Raw genomic sequence first — 24,110 nt, 5'->3', positions numbered from 1 at the left:
TCAGTAAAATCCAGAGGTTACATACTTGCAATGAGGGGACAAGACACTGGCCCATGGTGTCCGGCAAGGCAGGGATCTTTGGAAAATGTCTCTGGCAGGTGTTATTAATAATTCAATTTTCAATGAATTTATATTCATAAAGTTAGCAGACTATCAGTGTATTAATGCTGGACTATGGGCAGGGCCAGTGAAATAATGCAGCAGGAGAGGACAACATTATGTGGCAGATTTGACTAAATTATGCGGCGAGAAAAAGCAAATTATGCGGTGTACTGCAGCATATTTTGTAATATTTGTAATTCTAACCAGTGTTAACACTGTCTGGGCAAAAGATTTCACCTCATGGTCATTAATACCCGTTTAACCTCCAAATTCATCAATAAGCAACAGAAATGTGGACAGTTAAATTTTGCGAAGGGGCTTACACTGCGTAGTAACACGTGCCACTGCATTTTCATCAGTTTGAGGTAAAAACTATTTTTTTGTTGTTAAAATTTGCGCAGGTGGGAAATAGAGAAATTCAGAATTATGCGGAAAACACCACAAAATCACACAATTCCAGTGTCCCTGAGTATGGTCCAAGGTTAAGTCAATAGAGGATCTACAAGAGAACCCAAAGACCGATTGGATGTTATCTGCACATATGAAGAATCTCTCTCCCATTTGGTTGAGAAGCTGGGACGAAGGCTCCATGGAAAGATTAAACCGCAGGTGAAGAGAATACAAACTTGTTGGACACCACAGTTGGGGGCTCTGGGCTTAGACTGAATTAGAGATATTCTTTAAGGTGATGGCAATGGTTTCCGAGCCATGCCACAAATGCCCACATCCTTGAGTCTGATTACATTGTATAATGTGGTTGTTAGTATCAAAAGCTGGTGAAATGTTCAGCAGGACAAGGGTGAGACATGTAGTGGACTGGATACATACGAATATCCTATTTCTTTTCAACTGTATGGAAGTCATTGTAATCACTGCTGTTTAGTGCACAATTGACATTGTTATTTTAATTTTGATTTGAGGAATCTACAGCTGCTCTGCTGATGGTGAGTGGGTAAACAGCCAAGCCGGGACAGAGCTTCCAACCTGTGCTCCAGGTAATACTTTGTTTGATTCTTCTGGCTAAATGTTGAAAAGCTTCCAGTAGACACCACACTTCCTACCAGAATGTGCTTGAAGAAGCAGAGTTTATTAATTTTTTGCAACCTAGTTCAGCACCACCCTGACCCACATCCGGCGGGCACATGAAGCGTCCAGGTTAGTTGCTCTGCTCTGTCTCTTGAAGAGATGCCATCTGGTCCCATCTGGATGAAGCATGTACTCCTTATGACCTATCTCCCTTCAGCTCTCAACTCAATGACTGGGGTACTCAGCTCCACCTGCATTTGTACCAGGACTTGTGTTGTGTTGTTAAATGTATGTAATTTATTAACAAAAGTGTAAATAAAACATTGAGAAAGTAAAGACAGTGTACTGGTGTTCACACTTCTCACACCAATGGCCCAAAGTCCATAGATGGAAGTAAAGGGCTGAGGGCTCACCTGCACCGCGCTCTCTCAAATCATTGCTTTCGATCCTGACTTCTTGCCTTTTCTGTCTTTGCAGTCTGTGGGGTCAGCGTTGACCTTCCTGGCACTGGACGGATATTTGGGGGTACTAAAAGCATGGAGGGGATGTTCCCATGGCAGGTCTACTTCCAGAACCCAAGGGGTGGTGGAGCCCTTATTTCCGATGAGTGGGTTATGACTGCAGCCCATGTGGTGGAGGAAGAGGAGAACCCTACAATGTATGCGGGAATCAGAGATCTCCGTGCCATCAGTCCCAGACATCAACTTGTTGCAAAGAAAGTCTTCTTTCCTGACAAGTGGAAGAGAGGCATGCCCTACCCTCGCACAGACTATGACAACGATATTGCCCTAATAAAGCTGGAGACCAAGGTCGAGCTTAGTGATAAGGTTTCACCCATCTGCCTTCCTGGCCCAGGCCCTGAGTACATACTGGAGGAAGGAGAGCTTGGCTACATCTCTGGCTGGGGCGCAACAGAGGCAAAATACAAAGAACGACTTCTGCACATGGCATTGATTTCCGCAGTTAAGATGGCCCACTGTCAGAACGAGAAACCAGAAATTGGGGAGTCCAGCCAGTACGTCTTCTCATCAAACATGATCTGCGCTGGAGGTAGCGGCAAGGACAGCTGCAGTGGTGACGGCGGTGGATCCTTCGTTGTCCGGGACCCGCACAATGATACACTCTACTTCGCAGCTGGCATCGTCTCCTGGGGCCCAAAGTGTGGCACCTTTGGGTTGTACACCAATGTGAGGAACTCCCTGGACTGGATCAAGAAGACCATGATGGAAAACAAGGACATCTAGAGTGCTCCTGTCAGGGCAAGGAGACACTACCATCAGAGGCAATGTATTCTGTAATGTAGCAATCAAATACCCTCCCTCAGTCATTGTACAATTTGTTTTAATGCAATTAAAAGAAATTAAAAAGAATAAATCATTCTATTTGTATCCCTGGACTCTTTAGTTGTTCTTTTGTCACACTTGAAATAGTTCCTTAAAGATGAATTTTGTTTTGGTCTCAGATAAAACTACCCAACTTTACTTGAGACTCGCAGCTTAAGTGCACAAGGAGACATTACATTTGCTATGCCTGTGACGTGTGGTGTGCAGCCATGACATGCTTATAGTGCATACAACTGGGCCATGAGTGATATCCTGACTGTGAAAGTCAAAAGCCAAGCAGCCCACTCCAACACATAGAACCAAACATTGGTAAAAGAAAGAAAACAAGCATTGGCATTGCAATCGGTCTCGCATTACTGAAAGTTTGAGCTATTGGCGTTGCAAATATTAATGCAACACCAAGAGCTCAAAGTTTCAGTAATGGATAGATATTGCATTGCAATTTTTTTTCTATCTTTTTTAAAGTAATTGCGGCACCCGCGCTTAAAAAACAAATAAATAGAAGAAAAAAAACATTTGCAATGCAATAGCTCTCGCATTGCTCAAAGTTTGAGCTCTTGGCGTTGCATTATTATTAGCAGCGCCAATAGCTCATACTTTCAGGAATGCGAGACCGATTGCATTGCAAATGATTGTTATAGCATTGAATTTATATAAGGTGGTCTCAGTTTGACACTAAATTAAAACGAGGCACAATGAAGCGTTTTGCGTAGGATCAATTTGATCAGGTGTTGAAGCTGCGTTATTGGGATAAAGGGTACTTTTCAGCCACTAGATTAATATTTCCTCTTTTATCCCATATCATAAAAGGACAATTTTTTGAGTTTTCATATTTCTTGGCCTTCATTTGTACATTATGTTTACTCGATTCAAGTACTGCATGTTAATTCATTCAGAATTTGAGACCTGATATATGTTTATAATGTCAAATGTTTCTTGAACTTTAAGGGGCCGATTCCGATCCGGGTCGGAAGGGCACAGAACGCGATCCGCCCGGAAAAACTGCGAGCCGTACGCGTGTTTTCCGCCCGACTCGTACAGCTGTACTAGCGAGCAAGTACGATGCGAGCTACGTGAAATTCACCGACCAAGTCGTTTCCGGGTCCGAAACGCTCCGTACATCTCGGTCTGGCGATTTACGACCGAGCCAGTACGCTGCATGCGTTGGACAGCCGGAGCGAGCCGGAGTGTCCGGCTCGCAAAACGTCTGGGTGGTTGCCTTTGGGGGTCCGCGTCGGACCCCCTGTCACCCGCAGTCCTACGACTCGGACACAGGGGGAGACTCAAGGGTCCCCCCAACACAGGCATGTACGGTGCGGATGGCACCGACGCGTACCCACTGTAGGGGGCGCCCTTGTGCGAGACGTACCCATTCAGTCAATGGGATCCCATGTACGCGTCGTACGACCGGCTCCCATTGACTTCTATGGGAGTCCGACCGAACCGAGTCCGGCAGCATACGGCCGCATCGTACTCGCTCGGTCGGACTGCAGGGCTCCAGCTCGGTCGGAAAACACTCCGGATCCGGCTCGTGTAAGTGTAAGGGAAGGCAGGAGACTATTCTTATGTTAATACAATTGCCTACCTCTGACCTACACTGTAGGGGGCGAGAGGGTCGGCACCCCAATGACAGCATTAGCAAGCATTAGGACGACACCCATTAATTGTGTATTGGAGCTCAGCTCGGCTGCAGACAAAAAAATACCCACTTGTTTTAGATTGTGTGCTCAGCTTCATGCGTTTAGTGCTTTGTCTTAAAACCACAATACTTTCCCTCTGCCTATAATAGGTAGGTGGAAATGTAGCACCTGGATGCCTGTCTGGGCTCTATTGTGGCTCGCCAGACCCCAAGGGACAGGTTTGTTGCCCTTCAGCGGGAGTCCAGATAGTGCCTTTTCTTGGTCACAAATTAGTGTAGCATCTTGGGGTGGGCGAGCCCACAAATTAACAGAGAGACCCGAGGCAAATGTGCGCCCAGCACCCGCCAATATTCAGCATGTAAATCACGCAAAAAAAATAAATTATAACAAGTCTTTAAAGTAAAATAAATATTTCTTTAACATGCAGAAGCTTTTCAGAGTAGTACTCCAGATTTTCTTTGCGTTGATAAGTCTTTATTAGAAGTATTTTTTTAAAATATTAACTAAGAAACATTCCTGTCCTGATGATATTTCTGTTAGTGACCTACGAGGAAAGTCAGTCGTCTCATGAACCCTATATCAGGCCTAGTTATTTATTATAGATGTAATATTATAATTAAAATCAAACACAAGAGAGGTTTTTTAGCAGCGCACACCCCAAACTCGCGCATTTGTAGCTGTTGTCATATGTGATGTACACAAAGGCGGCTTGGTGAAAAATAATTTGCCCAGGATCACACACATTGGTGAAGCAGGGAAGCTGGGATTAATCCCCGATTTTTCAATTTCACGCTGCAATTCAGCCATCCTTCATTTATATCGTGGTTTCACTTCAGTAAAAGACTATCATGAATGATAAAAAAAGTTGTTATAATCAGCAGTATTGCAGCCTTGCTACAAACCCAGCCTTTCGTGCTTGACTTCTTATCGATTTATTCAGTTTTCAAAGAAAGCTCTTCCGCACATACTGGCTGTTAGAAATGGGGGTCTCTAGTTGGCAATGGTATACACCTTTGTCCAAATAGGGACCCTTGCTTCTTGTCAGGGAAAGGGGAATACACTCCTGCTCACCCCCTTGGTAGCTCGGCACGAGCAGACAGGCTTATCTCAGAGGCAGTGGGTAAAGCATTTGTGAACACATACAGTAATACAGTGAAAACACTACAAATAGACACCACAACAGTTTAGAAAAATAAGTAATCTTTACTAGATTTAACACAAGACCAAACAACAAAAATCCACAATACTGTAATCAAAAATAAGACTTTAAAATGGTAGAAATAGCTTAGTTCAAAGTAGATGGTAAATGCGACACTTTACTCTCAAAGTACCTTGGATGGGTCACACAAAACAAACAATAGGGTCACAGGGAAGGTGATGCGTCAGTTCCTTGCTTTGGGGGAGGCGATGCGTCGGTTACTTACTGCAGCGCAGGGGAGGTGACGTGTCTGTTCCTTACCGGAGAGGAGACGATGCGTCGGTTTCTTACTGTGACCCGGTGCGATGTGACAAGAGGGCGCCTCAATGTGATGGGACGATCTGGTGCGATATGACAAAATGGCGTCTTGGATGCGATGTGACAACGTGGATGCGATGCGTGCACGCCCGACGGCCGTGCGGCATAATAGATTAACTTTGGAGCTGCGACAGACCCTGCGACACGCTTCTCCGGTGATTCGACAGCGACCTCTGCCGCCGCGGCACGCGTCTCCGGTGATAGCACACTCTTCGTCTGCGATGCGACGGCACGCGTCTTCGGGGATGCGACAGCAATTGCTGCGGCGGCGACAGGCTTCTCCTCATTGCGTCGCGCTTCCAGCTCCAAGTGACACGCAATCCCTCAGAGGACCCAAACAACAGCAGGCACCTCACTGCTTGTAGAATTCCCAGCTAGGAAATTCAGGGGGGGAGCTGGTAGTGAAGTTTTTGTGTCCCTAAGACATCAGAACAGGAGGCAAGCTCAGCTTCAAGTCCTTGGAGATCTTCCTCAAGATAGTAAATGTACACACAAAGTTCCTTTTCTCCTTTCTTTGGCAATAAGTAACCCCTGAAGGCCAACCCCAAACAGCAAACAGCACAGGGGCAGTCTCCTCCTTCGGTTTCCCTGATTTCTAGCCTCAGCAAAGGTTCATCTTGATTCCCAGAAGTGATCTAAAGTTCTGGGGTCTGGGTCCCAATAAGTAAACTGCAAAATCTTTTGTTCTCTGAAGACAGAGAGTGTCTGTACCTAGTCAAAACCAGTTCTGTCCTCCTGGGTGCAGCTTCCTGGCAGGAGGTGGAGACAGCATTATTTGAGAACAGACCTGGCCAAGGTAGCTGAAAGGAAATCTCCTCCCTCTACTCTCTATTCTATGAGGGCTCAGGTCAGTGAAAGGAAATCTCCGCCCCATACTCTCAATTCAATGAGGGCTCAGGTTAGTGAAAGGAAATCGCCTCCCCCTACTCTCTATTCAATGCAGGTCCTATTCAGCCCAGCCCTGAGCCATCAGACTGCTGGAGCCAAGGCCCTCTCCAGCCCCTGTCACTCACAAACCAGACATGGAATACACAAACCCAGCAGAGACATACGGGATAGTTAGGCAAGAAAATACCTACTTTCTAAAAGTGGTATTTTCAAACACAGAATGTAAAAATCACCCTCACTAAAAGATGTATTTTAACATTCTGAGTTCAGGCATGCTAAACTCGAATTTCCACCTTATTCCCTGGGTCATTTAAGATTATAATATGTTATAATCAAACTGCCCATTCTGGCCTATGGAATCAGGTAGCCTTGCACTAGTGAAAAACTAAATTGGCTGTAATTCACTGTCAGGACATGCCACACACATCAGGGCATGTCCTACCTTTTACATACAATGTACCCTGCCCTTGGGGGTACCATGGGCCTACCTTAGGGGTGAATAACATGTAGAAAAGGGAAGGTTTAGGGACTGGCAAGTGTGTGAACTTGCCATGGCGACATGGCTGTCCCAGACTGCACACAGGCTCAGCAATGGCAGGCCTGAGCCATATTTTACAAGCTGCTTCTGTGGGTGGCACAACCAGTGCTGCAAGCCCACCAGCAGCATTTGATTTACAGGCCCTGGACACATATGGTACACTGTACTAGGTTCTGACAAGTAAATCAAATAGCCAATCATGGAGTCACTAATCCATTACAACCATTTACAATAGGAAGCACTTGCACTTTGGCACTGAATAGCAGTGGCAAAGTGCCCAAAGCATCTAGACCATCTAAAACATAGCAAAAATACAGGAGGCAACAGTAAAAAAATGGAAGGGAGATGGTGCCAGGTCTAACACTAGATAAATGTAATGTTAGAAATTAAAAACACATGGGGCGGATTACAGTTAAAAGTGGTAGGTTTACCAGTGACAAAATGTAACAAAGATGCACCTCTTCTCCCCCCCTCAAATCATCGTTTACAGGCTCGGCCAGCTAAAACAAAACTGCACGTCCCAGAATGCACCGCCATGATAAACGAAACAAGGCCCGGCACAGGTTTCACTGCCCTTCTAGGCATTGAATTACATGGCAAGCATATACCAGTAAGATGTAAGAAAGATACCGACTTCCATCCTATACTACTCAAATTAAAATAATAACACATTACGAAGCCTCTTGAAAGTTTGCGTCGCTGACGGATTACTTTCTTTGGAAGAGCGGGGTGTAGGAAACCAAAGGGTCACTAAAGTTGGTGTGCTTATCACCTTAGTGTGGGTACAGCGTGCAGTATTGTTGTAGGGTCTCCCCCCTCACATATAATACAAATATTTGCAATGCTATAAATGCAAGACCAATAACATTGCAACCAACGGCCGCCATTGTATTGGCTGCTTCCTTTTTTTTTTTTCCCCTGTGGCTTCTTTTTTTATTTTGACCCTGATCCACTGCTCTCAATTTAATTAGCCATTTACTTTCCAACTGTCTTAGGTGTAAGGTCTTATTGCCACCTCTGTTGGATATTTTCAGGCTTTCAATTCCATGAAAGGTGATATTTATTTTGCCTTTTATCATATGTTGTTCATTATAATGTACAGCTAGTGGGTACTCTAGATTAATATTCCTTATAGCTCGGACGTGTTCTTGGATGCGTTCTTTCAGGGGGCGTATAGTGCTACCTATATATATGATGCCGCAGCAGCATTAAATACAATATACCACATATTTCGAATTGCAGGTCATGAATTCATTGATTTTATATGTTTTGTGTGTATTGTATTTAAAAGAAGTCAGTTTGATTTTTGCTAGGTAACAAATACTGCATTGTCCACATCTGTGAAAGCCACTAGGCGGTTTCGGCATCCAGGTGTTAGTGAGTATAGGTTTCAAATAACTATGGCATAGTGTTTGTTTAAGTGTTTTTCCCCTGCTGTGTATGATATTTGGCCTTGCTGTAATTACTTTTTTTACACTGGCATCCATTTTCAATATGTGCCAATGTTTTGTTCATAATACGAAAGAGATCTGGAGTAGCTGCACTATAGGGAACCACCATGTTGTGTATCACGTAACAAGTCAGATCGTTTTACCATACTGATTTTCTCTTTTGCAGAGGCCAGAGTGTAGTTCGAATAGCCTCAATTCATGATTCTCCTTTTAAGGTTCTCAAGTTCCTGTTTTTTTTTTTGGTTTTTTTTCCTTTTTAAGATTAATCTGAGGCTCTGGGGACACAGTATTCGCCTTTATCCCCAAGATTAGGGGAGAGTCCAGATCAGAGCCTACTTTTTTTTTTATTTAAACATTTTTTTTACAAGAGGAAAAGAAAAAAGAAAAGTAGATAAATTGATCATTTGCGAGCATTGAAAAACAAACAATGATTTTGGGTAGACATAAATCAAAAGAGGTGAACAATTATGACTTAGTTCGTAGTTTGTAGTAAGTTCATAGTTAATCCAGTTGCTCCAACCAGATTGTAAGAGGGCCCCAGATATCAAGGCCCTTTTTCCTCCCTTTACGTCCCTTTCTGGCAGAAATGGCTTTTTCTTGATGGTAAGTGGCCATGAATCTGGCAAGCCACTGAGGAAAGGACGGAGATTTGGCATCAAGCCAGAGGGATGCAACACATATCCTCCATACGGCCATGGCAATGAAAATGAGGGCCCCACCCTTAGCCCTGTTAATCTCCTCTTGAGTGCCTAGCATTATAGTGGTGGAGTTTAATAATATGTCTAGGGAGATAACCTTGCCTAGGAAGGCCTGTATTTTAAGAAGCGTAGGGAGGATTTTTGGACAAGTGGCAAACATATGAATTGAATCAGCTCCAAAAAAAGTGCATCGAGAACAAAGAGTCCCTTTTCCTGACCCCCACTTAGCGATTTTGCTAGGCATAATATACAAAAAAAGATGGTTTTAAAATGCTGAGCCTGTAGTTTGGATGAAAGCAGATTGCTGTGGAGCATGTTCAGTGAGTTGTAGACTGTGTCATTTGGGACCTCTAGTTTTGCATGCCATTTGTCCGCTATTCTTTCTAAGTCATCTGGAGTCTGCAAATTTAATATAGAGTAGATGAACCCTATTGAAGGGGGTTTTGGGAGCCTAAGTTTGTTCAATAAGTCTATTTCTGAGAACCCTGCGGGCCCACCAGTCTTACGAGCTATAAAATCGTGAACTGCCAGGTATTTAAAAGCATCCTGCGGTAACAAGCCATATCTGGTTTGTAGATCGTTAAAAGAGTAAGCTCCCTCAGAACATATTATGTCCCCGAATTTTAAGATGCCAGCCCTGTACCAGGCTGAAAGGTAAGAGTTTTCAAAGAGGGTGGGTAGGTTGCTGTTTGCATCTAAGGGTGTATAATAGTTGTATCTACCCAACCCCAACATTCGGCGAATGTTGCTGAGCGCTTTGAACGAATTTATCAGTGTCTTAAATCGTACACGTTTGTAGTAGCCAAATGCAATCTGTCTGAATAGACAACCGGTAGCTTCCTTTCCTAACAGCAACCAAAATGTAGATGGAAGGGTGTGAGAGAGCAGAGGAGACTGCTCCTTTAAAAGTTCGGTACTATATTGTAGGACCGAGGCCCAATAGTAGAGTGTTATGTTAGGGAATGCCCAGCCGCCTTTCTCCCTGGGTTGGGAAAGCTGTTTCAATGCCCGCCTTGGTTGTGAATACGCCCAGATAAAGTGTGAGAAGATTTGTTGAAATGTTTGAAGTTGTGTCTTACTAAATTCAAGGGGGATAGACCGGAAAAAGTAGAGTAGTTTGGGAAAATATGTAATTTTGATGACATTACATCTACCTACTAAGGTTAGGTGTAAATTGTCAACGAGTTTAAGGGCTTTTTTTATTTCAGTGGCCAGGGGGTTAAGGTTCATCTGCACGATTTCTTCCAGTTTATCAGATATAGTCACCCCTAAATACTTGGCGCTAGTGATAACTCGACTATCGGTCCAAATAATTTTACTATTGATTATGATTTGTGTTTTATTTTGATTTAGTGCATACCCAGAGATTTTCCCAATTTTTTTTGCCTCACTTTCAAAAACCTTAATAGCGTTTTCTGGATCAGGGGTGGTGATGGCTAAATCATCTGCATATGCCAGAATTTTTGTCGAAGTTCCTTGAATGGTCATGGGGATAATTGATTAATTATTTTCGATTTTTTTAATAAAGGGATCTATGTACAGGGCAAAAAAAAAAGGCGAGCAGGGGCGTCCCTGCCTAGTACCCCGTGTGATGTTCAGCCGGTCAGTGAGTCCCCCGTTTATTGAGATATAAGCCGTAGGTTTTAAATAAAGGGATTGGATAGCCTGGATTATTCTGGGCCCAAAACCCATAGCCTTTAAGGTGTACCATAAAAACGGCCAGAAGACCCGATCGAAAGCTTTTTCGGCGTCCAGCAGTATTAAGGACATCGGATCTCCTGCCACCTGAGCCAGTATCGGCTGCTTCCAAAAAGAAAGCACGCATGGCCCGCTAAATGTAAGCAAAGCACGTCATCGTGCCTAATGTAGGAGAAACTCAATAAAGAAAATAGTACTCGTACAGTGTATCAACTAAGTGAAGGGGCCAGTAGCCATGGGAGGATACAAATGAAGACATGGCCGTACCAAGGAGGGACTAACAAGCCTATTTAGGAATCAGAAGCCAGCATTTACGCAGGATAAAGACACAAGCCAATGAAAAATATGGGCGGGGAGTGGGTGGGGCAACTCTCCGTACTGCACTACAACAGATCATCACCAGAGCAGCGCTTGCGCGCTGGCTCAGGCTCGACCTAAACAGGTTAAGTAGACTTCCAAACTCAACTCAGGCTAGCTTCATGTACCTAAAGCTGGGCTTCTTTCTGTTGCCTTGTTAGCTGCCTTCTTGGGAAGCAAAAGAACTATGGCTGCACCTACTTGGACTGTATGACACAAGCGACGGGGGTGCGACAGGCATGTACACCTGCTTTTTTAGTGCCCCTGGCACTTTGGTATAACAGATGGGGTGCAGATTCCTTTACCACCCATACTGTCCTATAGATGGCGTTACTGCTGAATGCGCGCTGGTGTTCCTTTCTTTGCTTGGTGGAATACACCATGCAAATGAGGAAACATTTTGCCTCTGTGCCATCTTGCATTATAGATATGGCCACTAGAATTATGCAGCGGGGAAGACCAAATTATGTGGCGGGGTAACTAAATTACGTGGCAAGAAGACTCAAACTATGCTGCATAATGTGATAGTATTACCTCATTATTTTGTCATTTTTAGGTCGAGCATCAGCGAGCATGCGCCATCTGCAAGACCTTTTGGTATGAATACAACCACGTTTTTCCCACCTCCTACTCCCATTAAGCCAACTCCAGTGTCGATCATCTTTCCTGCCTCCTGAATGGTTCCTGCAGCCAATATCTCACTTCCGTAGAAGGCTGAGGAGCACCGGCTGAGTACAGTTTCCGCCAGCTTTCACGGCAAATGTGTTGTTTGGAAGAACTATTTTTCTACTGCCAATTAGCTCTACCCTCTGCTATAGAGAGGATTTTATTTGATCAAGGCGGTTAACTTGTTATTTCTTTTGGTTCCTATGTGTTCATGTTATCACATGCTGTAAGAGACTTAGGGCCGGTCGGTAACTGCCGAAAATCGGTAAATTTCCCGTTACCGACCGGTATTTAGCCCTTTGCGATGTAGGAGGCTGGATTTAAGGATTTGGTAATTTACAGATTTGTTATTTTAAGGAATCGGTAAAATACAGATTCCTTAATTTAAGGAATCCGTAAATTACCGAATCCTGAAATCCTATGTAGGGAGCACTCAAGTGAGTGCATTTTTGGTTTAAGGATTTGTTATTTACCACCAACTACAAGTTGGTGGTAAATACCGAATACCTTTTAAAAAGCAATTTTGTGCTTTTTTAAAAGTGCCATGTGGCAGATATACATGCCCTTAGGGCATATATGGGCGCCACATGTGTACACATGCACGATTCAGTGTGACACCCTGCCACCCTTGAATATGCTCCCCCTATTGAATCGGTAATAGTGACTGGCTTCCCATTCATTCCTATGGGCCTCCAGGCCCATAGGAATGAATGGGAAGGTATTCCTTATTACAGATTTGGTAAATACCGAATCTGTAGTAATGAATATTACCGAATCGGTAAAATTTATCGATTGTTTACCTACATTCTATTTACCGATTCTTAAATACCGAATCAGTAAAATTCGGTATTTAGGAATCGGTAAATAGAAATTACCTACATATGGCCCTAAGAGCCCAATGCCCTCTGCACCCTTTGCTTCCCCCACTGTCACCTGAGCGAAATCACGTACCATTAACAATACGTGAACTTCTCCCGTACCGCCCCGAGCCAGAGGAAATGTCGTAATTGATCACACTGATGACCTCACTGTGAAGTCATAGAAAAGCACGAAAAAGAATTCCATCTGGACAGAGTGACACAGACAGTGATGCATGCAAACAGCAGCCACAGAAAGTCGGGTAAGGAAAATCAACATGCTGGGTATGATAGCTGCAATGTACATTTTTTTAAAAAAAGCACTACCTTTATTTATATGTTTTGTTATTCGGATGAGTGCTGAATGTGTTTTTCTGTTCACAGCCTGCTCTCCCTGTTTGTCACACTCTACTGGCACTCTGCGCCGGTTATTACCGGTCTCCACAGACCTCAAATACAGTTTCAGGCGCACGACTGAAAGAGAAAAGAAATTTGTGATTTAGGAATCACTGCCCCGGGCATGTTAAAAGATCTTCTAACTCTTCTTTTTTTAATTATTGTATATTTTGGCCCGTCACTGATTGTCTTGCCGTCCACTTCTGTTGCTTTAATGCAGGTACTACTTCTTCTGGTTTCCTCTGCCTAGCTTTCTTATGTTAGCTTAGCGCTGCATGTCTGCTTCATGGTGTTTGCCTTTTATTTTTTTACCCATATTGGCCAAACCCTCCCCTTCCTTACTCCAACCCCGCCTCTGCAGGACACATGGCGCTGCGTCTGCTCCGGATGCACTCAGGGGCAGATTTACAAGCCCCTTGCCCCACTATTGCGTCACTCTTAACATGGGAAAAGTGACGCAAAAGTGGCGCAAGGCCCTTGTAAATCTGCCCCTCAGTACTCCTGCAACTGCCCCAGACCCGTTTTCGCCACTTTCTCTCTCGCAGGGGAAAAGGTGTGTGTTTATTGAAGTAGTGCTTGTGTTTTCAGCGGTTAAGTGCTTGCAAACTAACAAGGATCGGCTGAAAACACAAGCGCTTGCAGCTTGTGTTTTCAGCTGATCCTCGCCCTTCCCCTAGTCCCTCTCTCCCAGTTTCCTTTGTTTTAAACAACCAAGCCGAACATAGGGGCTTATTTACAAGGCCCTTGCGCCACTTTTGCGTCATTTTTAACATGGGAAAAATCATGCTAAAGTGGCGCCAGGGTTTTGTAAATCTGCCCCATTGTATTTAATTTACTCTTGCCACTCCGTCGGAATTACGGTGGCAAAAGCCCTCTTTCAGTTTGCTACTTATCATAACGTCAAAACCGGGTCGTTAGAACCCCATTGCTGACCTATGTAAAAAAAAAAAAATATACAGATTTAGGGGCATATTATTAAGCACGGCTTTAAAATTATCGCTGCTTTAGCGGCAGAAAACTATTGCTAAAGCGGCGATAATGGGCTTAATAATATGCCGCAGAGAGTTCCAATAGAAGCCCATGTTCACACCAGAACATGGGCTTCTATGGGAATTCTTAAGGGCATATTATCAAGCCCATTATCGCCGCTTTAGCGGCAGTTTTCTGCCACTAAAGCAGCGATAATTTTAACGCCGTTTCTTGATAATATGCCCCTGTGTTCCTTGTTTTATTGGCTTCAACTGGTTAATTAGTGAAGCAGGGGCAGGAGATTATGTGGTTTGACACTGCCACGAAGTTTACTTTTTTCCCTATTAATTTGCAATACACTTAATAAAATGCTAATTTAAAATACGCCTCTCTAGCATTTTAGGGGCATTTTTACAATGTCTGGCGCATCTCTGCAAATCAGCAGGGATGCGCCAGAACAGATGCGACACTCAAGTTTCCCCTTGTGCCACCACGGAGGAGTTGCATTTAGAATGCGGCGCACCGTGGCGCAAGCATAGGCAGATGCGTGTCGCATCTTGTGGCATAAGGGCGGCGCATTGCTGGAGTCGCATCGCATGCGTGAAGGATCTCCAGCAATTCACAGGGGCCGCCCATACCTAACGTGGTGCGCCACTCCTTATGCCTGCTTTAAGCAGGCGCAGGGTTTTGTCGCAGCAGTCTTGGAAAGGTGACTCAGTGAAATCTTATAGATTTCACTGCATGATTTTTATGAGGCGTTCCTGCGATGGAACGCCCACCCTGCGACGGAACGCCCACATGAGACCTAACGCAGGTTTCATGTGGCGCAGGGCTTTCCAACGTGACGCATCTCCCTAGATGCATCACGTTGTAAATAAGGCGCAACGTGTCGCATGGTTTACGCCGCCGCTGCGTCACAGAAGTGACGCAACGGTGGGCGTAAATGTGTCTTAAGACCAGATAGGTGCATTTTTTAAAAGACAGCTTAACTCGGGTGCAAGCAGTCGTACCCAAGGGGAAAGGTGCCCATGCGACACGTTCCAGGTGCAGCAGTGAGGAAGTTGATTCGACTGGGCGTGCGAAGGGCTTCTGTTCATGTTTTGTGCCAGGGCCTAATTTGAGCAGAGCTTTCTACTGCAGAAATGTGCCAGATACAGTGGTAGTGAATGGCAATGCTATCGAGGAGCCCAACCAGTAGGAGTTAAATCCATTGAATGATTTAAAATCTGACAGCTCAAGTTGTCCTTAGGCATATTAAAGAAGGCATGTGTGATCGCCAAAAATAATACTTAACTGAAAATAGACTGGAACTTATTGAGACCTTGCCCCATGCGCCAGGTGAATGGTGTTAGCACGCGCTGCTGTTGCAGGAGCCAGGTGAATGGAGTTAGCACGAGCTGCTGTTGTAGGAGCCAGGTGAATGGAGTTAGCACGCGCTGCTGTTGCAGGAGCCAGGTGAATGGAGTTAGCACGAGCTGCTGTTGTAGGAGCCAGGTGAATGGAGTTAGCACGCGCTGCTGTTGCAGGAGTTGGCAGTGGAGTTGCAGCAGAGGTGGTGTTGGACAGGCCACACGAAGGGCTTGCGCCCTCCCCGCATGACAGGGCCCAAGCCCCGGCCCCCCAGGCGCGGCCCACGAGAATCACCCGCACCCCGTCTCCCGACGGAACTCCTGCCCTCGGACCTCCCTGTAGCACGGGCCCAAGCCACCACCGGCTCCCTCGGCCGGGTCAAGCCGCCATCTTGGGCCCTGCGCCACGAGGCCACGTGGCCTCCCCCCGACCCTAACCCTGGGCCTGGCCGGCCCCGACATCCCGGCACCACCATCCACCCAGGAGGTGAGCGGATCACTTGGCAGGTCAATGGGAGGACGAAGTGCCAAGGACTCTCCCCCGCCAGGTGACGATCGCCTCCAGCTCCCCCAGGCACCGGCTCCACCCCCCGCTGGGTGTCTGGACACCTTCATCCCGGACCCTCCGACCCCCAAGTGCGAGGGTCCGGACATCAAAGGGCACCTGCCCTATAACTGGAGCAGCTGCGGAGCAGGAAGGCAGTTGTATCCTGGAGTCGAGAGACACCGAGAGAACTCAGCCTTGACGGACTACTGGCGCTGCCGTAGCCCTATCTTGTGATCTATCGTCCTGCCTGCTGGCGCTGCCGCGGCCTTCTGCAACATCCATCCTCGTCGGGACCTGCTGGCGCTGCCGCGGCCCGTTGTAACGACCATCTTCACCGGGACCTGCTGGCGCTGCCGCGGACCGTACATCGACCATCTTCTCTGGGACCTGCTGGCGCTGCCGCGGCCCGTGTATCGACCATCCTCACTGGGACCTGCTGGCGCTGCCGCGGCCCGTACCAGCTAGACCACCTAAGCTCGAGGATTGTGAGCTAATCACCATACCACCTCAACTGCCAGACTGGTAACCAGACTGTCCCGCTACCCCCTTTCCCATCTTGAGGGACTTGAATCGAGGGGACCCCTGAGTCCAGACCTCCTTGTACCTTTTCATCGTACCTTAAGAAGTGCTTATAAAGAACGCTAACTCATCTCCTTGTGTGGTATCTGTCTGTGGGGGGGAAGTTATTTGTCTGTACGATCGCTGGAGACGGCTCTCCCCGGAGACCTCTCCCCTTGTCCTCGGCCGACCCTCCCGGCCATTGGGGATTAAGGTTGCATGCGTCAGAAAGTAGATCCAGAAAGACACAGTGAAGGCTTGGCATCAACATATGTCTACAGACAATGCTCAAGCAACTATTATAAATTCCTGTTCTCAGAAGAGCATGCATGTTTGAACGTATGTTGTTTACCATGAACCAGAGGACATGTGATCTCCTCTGGTGTTGTTAAGAGAAGGATGCAGCTTTTGTAAAAGGGAGGCACATTACCATGATACATTAATTAATGTATCCTCACTGACCCAAGTCCCCACACACCTAACAAAAGTATATACAGTCACTAGAAACTCTTTGTTTTTTAGTACGATAGTGTTTCAACTTGTTCTGCTCAATGAGTTGCTCACAATGAATTACTACGACAGGTACTGCGCACTATTTAGTTAATTACTGTGTTGTTTGAAGTTGCTGAAGCAGGCCACAAAGCAGAATCCACGTTTTCATTACTCACATTTAGGGGTCGATTCCGATCCCGGGTTGGACAGCTCTCCGAGAGCTGTCCGTAGCATTACCGTGCGACCGACACGTACCCGTAGCCGGTCCGTCCTGCAGAGTATGTACGATGCGCATAACTGCCAAAAACCCGACCAACACGTAGGCTGTGAGTCAAGCTCCATTCTCCGTCAGAGCCGTAACTCCTAACGCTGAACCGAGTCGCCTGGAAGCAGTATCCATAGTAGTTTCCGGCCTGACAAGTACGATGCGTACTTCCTACGCACCAGACGGGTCGCCAAGTACGGGACGTCACAGCATCCCGAAAACAAGCATATCAGCTACGATTCGCGCCACAACTCAATCCACGGCTACGAGACAGACCAGCTTGCAGCGGGTACGAGACGGAGCAACAAGCAGCGTGTACGACACGAACACATCATGAATCCCATCGCGCAGGTCATACCAGTACTCTACATCTATGACCGGATCAAGAACCGATGCCGTCGGCGCAGGCGGTATGTCAGACACCTACCACACAAACAAACGACACGTACCCGCAAAATGGCACACACACAGGGGATCCACATCCTGGCCACTAACAACAGCCCACCATAGGGGTTGTATGGCCAGCACCACTACCACCCCCACCCATAGTGCATATGTTGCCCATCACTACTGCCACCCCCAGCCATAGGGGACCTGTTGCCCATCACTACTGCCACCCCCACTCATAGGGGACCAGGTGACCATCACTACTGCCACCCCCAGCCATAGGGGACCTGTTGCCCATCACTACTGCCACCCCCCACCCATAGGGGACCTGTTGCCCAGCACTACTGCCACCCCCACTCATAGGGGACCTGTTTCCCATCACTACTGCCACCCCCACTCCTAGGGGACTTGGTGCCCATCACTACTGCCACCCCCAGCCATAGGGGACCTGTTGCCCATCACTACTGCCACCCCCACTCATAGGGCTTATGTTGCCCATCACCCCTGCCACCCCCACCCATAGGGGACCTGTTGCCCATCACTACTGCCACCCCCACTCATAGGGGACCTGGGGCCCATCACTACTGCCACCCCCAGCCATAGGGGACCTGTTGGCCATCACTACTGCCACCCCCACTCACAGGGCATATGTTGCCCACCACCCCTGCCACCCCCACCCATAGGGGACCTGTTGTACATCACTACTACCACCCCCAGCCATAGGGGACCTGGTGCCCATCACTACTGCCACTCCCAGCCATAGGGGACCTGTTGCCCATCACTACTGCCACCCCCACTCATAGGGCTTGTGTTGCCCATCACCCCTGCCACCCCCAACCATAGGGGACCTGTTACCCACCACTACTGCCACCCCCACTCACAGGGGACCTGGGGCCCATCACTACTGCCACCCCCAGCCATAGGGGACCTGTTTCCCATCACTACTGCCACCCCCACACATAGGGCTTATGTTGCCCATCACCCCTGCCACCCCCACCCATAGGGGACCTGTTGCCCATCACTACTGCCACCCCCAGCCATAGGGGACCCGGTGCCCATCACCCCTGCCACCCCCACTCATAGGGGACCTGGTGCCCATCACTACTGCCTCCCCCAGCCATAGGGGACCTGTTGTCCATCACTACTGCCACCCCCACTCATAGGGCTTATGTTGCCCATCACCCCTTCCACCCCCAGCAATAGGGCATATGTTGCCCATCACTACTGCCACCCCCAGCCATAGGGGACCTGTTGCCCATCACTACTGCCACCCCCAATCATGGGGCTTATGTTGCCCCTCACCCCTTCCACCCCCAACCATAGGGCATATGTTGCTCATCACTACTGCCACCCCCACCCATAGGGGACCTGGTGCCCATAACTACTGCCACCCCCACTCATAGGGGACCTGGTGCCCATCAGTACTACCACCCCCAGCCATAGGGGACCTGTTGCCTATCACTACTGCCACCCCCACCCATAGGGGACCTGTTGCCCAGCACTACTGCCACCTCCACTCATAGGGGACCTGTTGCCCATCACTACTGCCACCCCCACTCATAGGGAACCTGGTGTCCATCACTACTGCCACCCCCAGTCATAGGGGACCTGTTGCCCATCACTACTGCCACCCCCACTCATAGGGCTTATGTTGCCCATCGCCCCTGCCACCCCCACCCATAGGGGACCTGTTGCCCATCACTACTGCCACCCCCACTTATAGGGGACCTGGGGGCCATCACTACTGCCACCCCCAGCCATAGGGGACCTGTTGCCCATCACTACTGCCACCCCCACTCATAGGGCTTATGTTGCCCATCACCCCTGCCACCCCCACCCATAGGGGACCTGTTGCCCATCACTACTGCCACCCCCAGCCATAGGGGACCTGTTGCCCATCACCCCTGTCACCCCCACTCATAGGGGACCTGGTGCCCATCACCCCTGTCACCCCCACTCATAGGGGACCTGGTGCCCATCACCCCTGTCACCCCCAGCCATAGGGCATATGTTGCCCATCACTACTGCCACCCCCAGCCATAGGGGACCTGTTGCCCATCACTACTGCCACCCCCACTCACAGGGCTTATGTTGCCCATCACCCCTGCCACCCCCACCCATAGGGGACCTGTTGCCCATCACTACTGCCACCCCCACTCATAGGGGACCTGGGGCCCATCACTACTGCCACCCCCAGCCATAGGGGACCTGTTGCCCATCACTACTGCCACCCCCACTCACAGGGCATATGCTGCCCACCACCCCCGCCACCCCCACCCATAGGGGACCTGTTGTCCATCACTACTACCACCCCCAGCCATAGGGGACCTGGTGCCCATCACTACTGCCACCCCCAGCCATAGGGGACCTGTTGCCCATCACTACTGCCACCCCCACTCATAGGGCTTATGTTGCCCATCACCCCTGCCACCCCCACCCATAGGGGACCTGTTACCCATCACTACTGCCACCCCCACTCACAGGGGACCTGGGGCCCATCACTACTGCCACCCCCAGCCATAGGGGACCTGTTTCCCATCACTACTGCCACCCCCACACACAGGGCTTATGTTGCCCATCACCCCTGCCACCCCCACCCATAGGGGACCTCTTGCCCATCACTACTGCCACCCCCAGCCATAGGGGACCCGGTGCCCATCACCCCTGCCACCCCCACTCATAGGGGACATGGTGCCCATCACTACTGCCTCCCCCAGCCATAGGGGACCTGTTGCCCATCACTACTGTCACCCCCACTCATAGGGCTTATGTTGCCCATCACCCCTTCCACCCCCAGCCATAGGGCATATGTTGCCCATCACTACTGCCACCCCCAGCCATAGGGGACCTGTTGCCCATCACTACTGCCACCCCCACTCATAGGGCTTATGTTGCCCATCACCCCTGCCACCCCACCCATAGGGCATATGTTGCTCATCACTACTGCCACCCCCACCCATAGGGGACCTGGTGCCCATAACTACTGCCACCCCCACTCATAGGGGACCTGGTGCCCATCACTACTACCACCCCTAGCCACAGGGGACCTGTTGCCTATCACTACTGCCACCCCCACCCATAGGGGACCTGTTGCCCAGCACTACTGCCACCCCCACTCATAGGGGACCTGTTGCCCATCACTACTGCCACCCCCACTCATAGGGAACCTGGTGTCCATCACTACTGCCACCCCCAGCCATAGGGGACCTGTTGCCTATCACTACTGGCATCCCCACTCAAAGGGTTTATGTTGCCCATCTCCCCTGCCACCCCCACCCATAGGGGACCTGTTGCCCAATCACTACTTCCACCCCCACTTATAGGGGACCTGGGGCCCATCACTACTGCCACCCCCAGCCATAGGGGACCTGTTGCCCATCACTACTGCCACACCACTCACAGGGCTTATGTACCCCATCACCCCTGCCACCCCCACCCATAGGGGACCTGTTGCCCATCACTACTGCCACCCCCAGCTATAGGGAACCTGTTGCCGATCACCCCTGTCACCCCACTCATAGGGGACCTGGTGCCCATCACTACTGCCACCCCCAGCCATAGGGGACCTGTTGCCCATCACTACTGCCACCCCCACTCATAGGGCTTATGTTGCCCATCACCCCTGCCACCCCCAGCCATAGGGCATATGTTGCCCATCACTACTGCCACCCCCAGCCATAGGGGACCTGTTGCCCATCACTACTGCCACCCCCACTCATAGGGCTTATGTTGCCCATCACCCCTGCCACCCCCACCCATAGGGCATATGTTGCCCATCACTACTGCCACCCCACCCATAGGGGACCTGGTGCCCATAACTACTGCCACCCCCACTCATAGGGGACCTGGTGCCCATCACTACTACCACCCTCAGCCATAGGGGACCTGTTGCCCATCACTACTGCCACCCCCACTCATAGGGGACCTGGTGTCCATCACTACTGCCACCCCCAGCCATAGGGGACCTGTTGCCCATCACCACTACCACCCCCACTCATAGGGCTTATGTTGCCCATCACCCCTGCCACCCCCACCCATAGGGGACCTGTTGGCCATCACTACTGTCACCCCCACTCATAGGGGATCTGGGGCCCATCACTACTGCCACCCCCAGCCATAGTGGACCTGTTGCCCATCACTTCTGCCACCCCCACTCACAGGGGACCTGGTGCCCATCACTACAGCCACCCCCAGCCATAGGGGACCTGTTGCCCATCACTACTGCCACCCCCACTTATAGGGCTTATGTTACCCATCACCGCTGCCACCCCCAGCTATAGGGCATATGTTGCCCATCACTACTGCCACCCCACCCAAAGGGGACCAGTTGCCCATCACTAGCACTGTGTCAATGTAAAAAGAACACTCCCTCACTGTGTGGAACAAAAGTTACGTGTGGGGTTCCAAACTGCAGCAGGTGTTGCGCATTGTGGTGATAGGGTCTAAACCCCTCCTCATCACAGTGACCAAAAGGTAAGTGTCATCATGGTCAAAGCTGCAAATACCAAACAGCATGTGTGATCCCTGCTCCCAACACATTAAACACTTCTGGGGCGAAGTAATGGTTGTGTCCCATTCCCACAGAGATGTGGTGAGGCTAACAGTGCTGTGAAAACATAACACACTTTCGGCCATGTGCAGACAGGCACCACCCATGGGGGCTGACAATGCATACAGTGTACAATGACACAAGAGCAGAAGTGACCATCACAAAGCATACACACATCTCGAAAATAGACACACTAATCAAAACAACCTGTATAGACTGTAGGTGTCAGCTCACAAACTCACATTCCATGCCAGCAATGGCACCTAACAACCAGGATGAATGTGCACAATGATGTGATGTGATATGACTCACAGGGACAGCAGGGAAAATCACAGAAACTGCATCCAGACAATGGCCCACAACACCAATACCAATGCACTGATGCAGATGCACAATCACAAACAGGCAACCTCACACTGCACATCTGACACAACATGTGTGTGTGTGTGTGTGTGTGTGTGTGTGTCTCAGTATCCCCAGTCAACTACACAACACATGAGGGGGGTTGAACCACAGTGACACAGATGTAGACACAGTGCCATACAAAAGTAAACCATCATTGGGACACCCTTAGTGGGCAATCAGGCATTGTGATATGAGAGGGAGCGCAACAGACACATGTGACACAAGCTGGAATGAACACAAAATAACACAGCAAGAGACTGACACACAACAGCACTACCCCCAGGGACCGGACATTGGAGTGACACAAGCATTCATGACACCTCCACTGTGATGACAAAGGCAGATGTCGTACAAACTGGGAAACCCAGACATGTGTTCTGTTCCACAAACGTACATCACACATACACAAACACAAATCACTCAGCATGGCCCCTCATCCATGGACAAACGGGAGCTAGGGGACCATCCATGCAAACATTTACATCAGTCCACCCTCAACACCACACACCCTGAACTGCAACAATGTGCATCTGTGAAGCCCACATGCACAGGTGACATTGCACATGCACCCATGACAAATACAGGAATGTTGGGAGGAACTAAAGTGCACAGAATCATCACACAAGGACAGTTTACAACCGTGGGGAATAACAGAGATACTGTACAGTATGCGATACATGGCCATGACGTCAAAGCTCACGTAACCTTCAGACTACCTTCCACAGTCCCTGGACAATGCAGAAGCCAAGGAGAACCACAAGGCAAACATGCTGACACCTGCCAGCATCGCAGCCATGAACCCGACAAGTGGGAGCAGTCACACACACATACAAATGTCTCAATCACTGAAAACTACCACCTAGGGCCAACTACATGATTTTGCAAATAAACAAGTGCCGTGGGGAACCCTAACTGTGTCCCATCTGTGTCTGACAACATCATCACCACTCAGAACTGACAAATCCCAATGATGATACACCAATTAACAGTAGTGTGTCATGCACCCACACATCTGGTAGCCCATGGCAAAGTAGTGGGATGAACCCAGTATCACTCAGCAAGCATCAACAACAGGAACATATCAAGGGAACACTGCCTGTGTATGAACAGGGATGTGGACACACACACATGCTCATACAACACACACCATGGGACCAGGCTATGTCACGGGACAACACACTTACTTGAGGGGACCCAACTCCTGTGGAAGCCCAGCTGTGCCAAACATATTCACAGCACGTCTCCCTCATGTCAGCAGAACACTTGGTCAGTCAGCCATCAGTTACCACACAATGAAGGCTCTGGGCACAACAGCCTGGGTACGTGAGTCTCCCCTAAGTCATCTGCACATACTCAAAACATATGTCTAGCAAGTTGCACAGAGGACCCAGTTGCTCCTATACCAATGATGCC

General features: G+C 48.8%; 2 pseudogenes across 1 annotated transcript in view; both read left to right on the top strand.

The window, feature by feature from the left end:
- LOC146812780 (mannan-binding lectin serine protease 1-like) overlaps positions 1–1,881 on the top strand; it is a 62,945-nt pseudogene extending 61,064 nt beyond the window's left edge. Inside the window, exons 6-7 of the transcript XR_014966895.1 lie at positions 1,023–1,097; positions 1,606–1,881. The product of XR_014966895.1 is annotated as a mannan-binding lectin serine protease 1-like (transcript). The remainder of the gene's footprint in view (positions 1–1,022; positions 1,098–1,605) is intronic.
- On the top strand, positions 1,743–2,372 carry LOC146812779 (complement C1s subcomponent pseudogene; annotated as a pseudogene).
- The last annotated feature ends 21,738 nt before the right edge of the window (positions 2,373–24,110 follow it).

Source organism: Triturus cristatus, chromosome 7, assembly GCF_964204655.1.
Source record: "Triturus cristatus chromosome 7, aTriCri1.1, whole genome shotgun sequence".
Lineage (NCBI taxonomy): Eukaryota > Metazoa > Chordata > Amphibia > Caudata > Salamandridae > Triturus > Triturus cristatus.
This window is presented reverse-complemented; position numbering and strand designations above follow the sequence as displayed.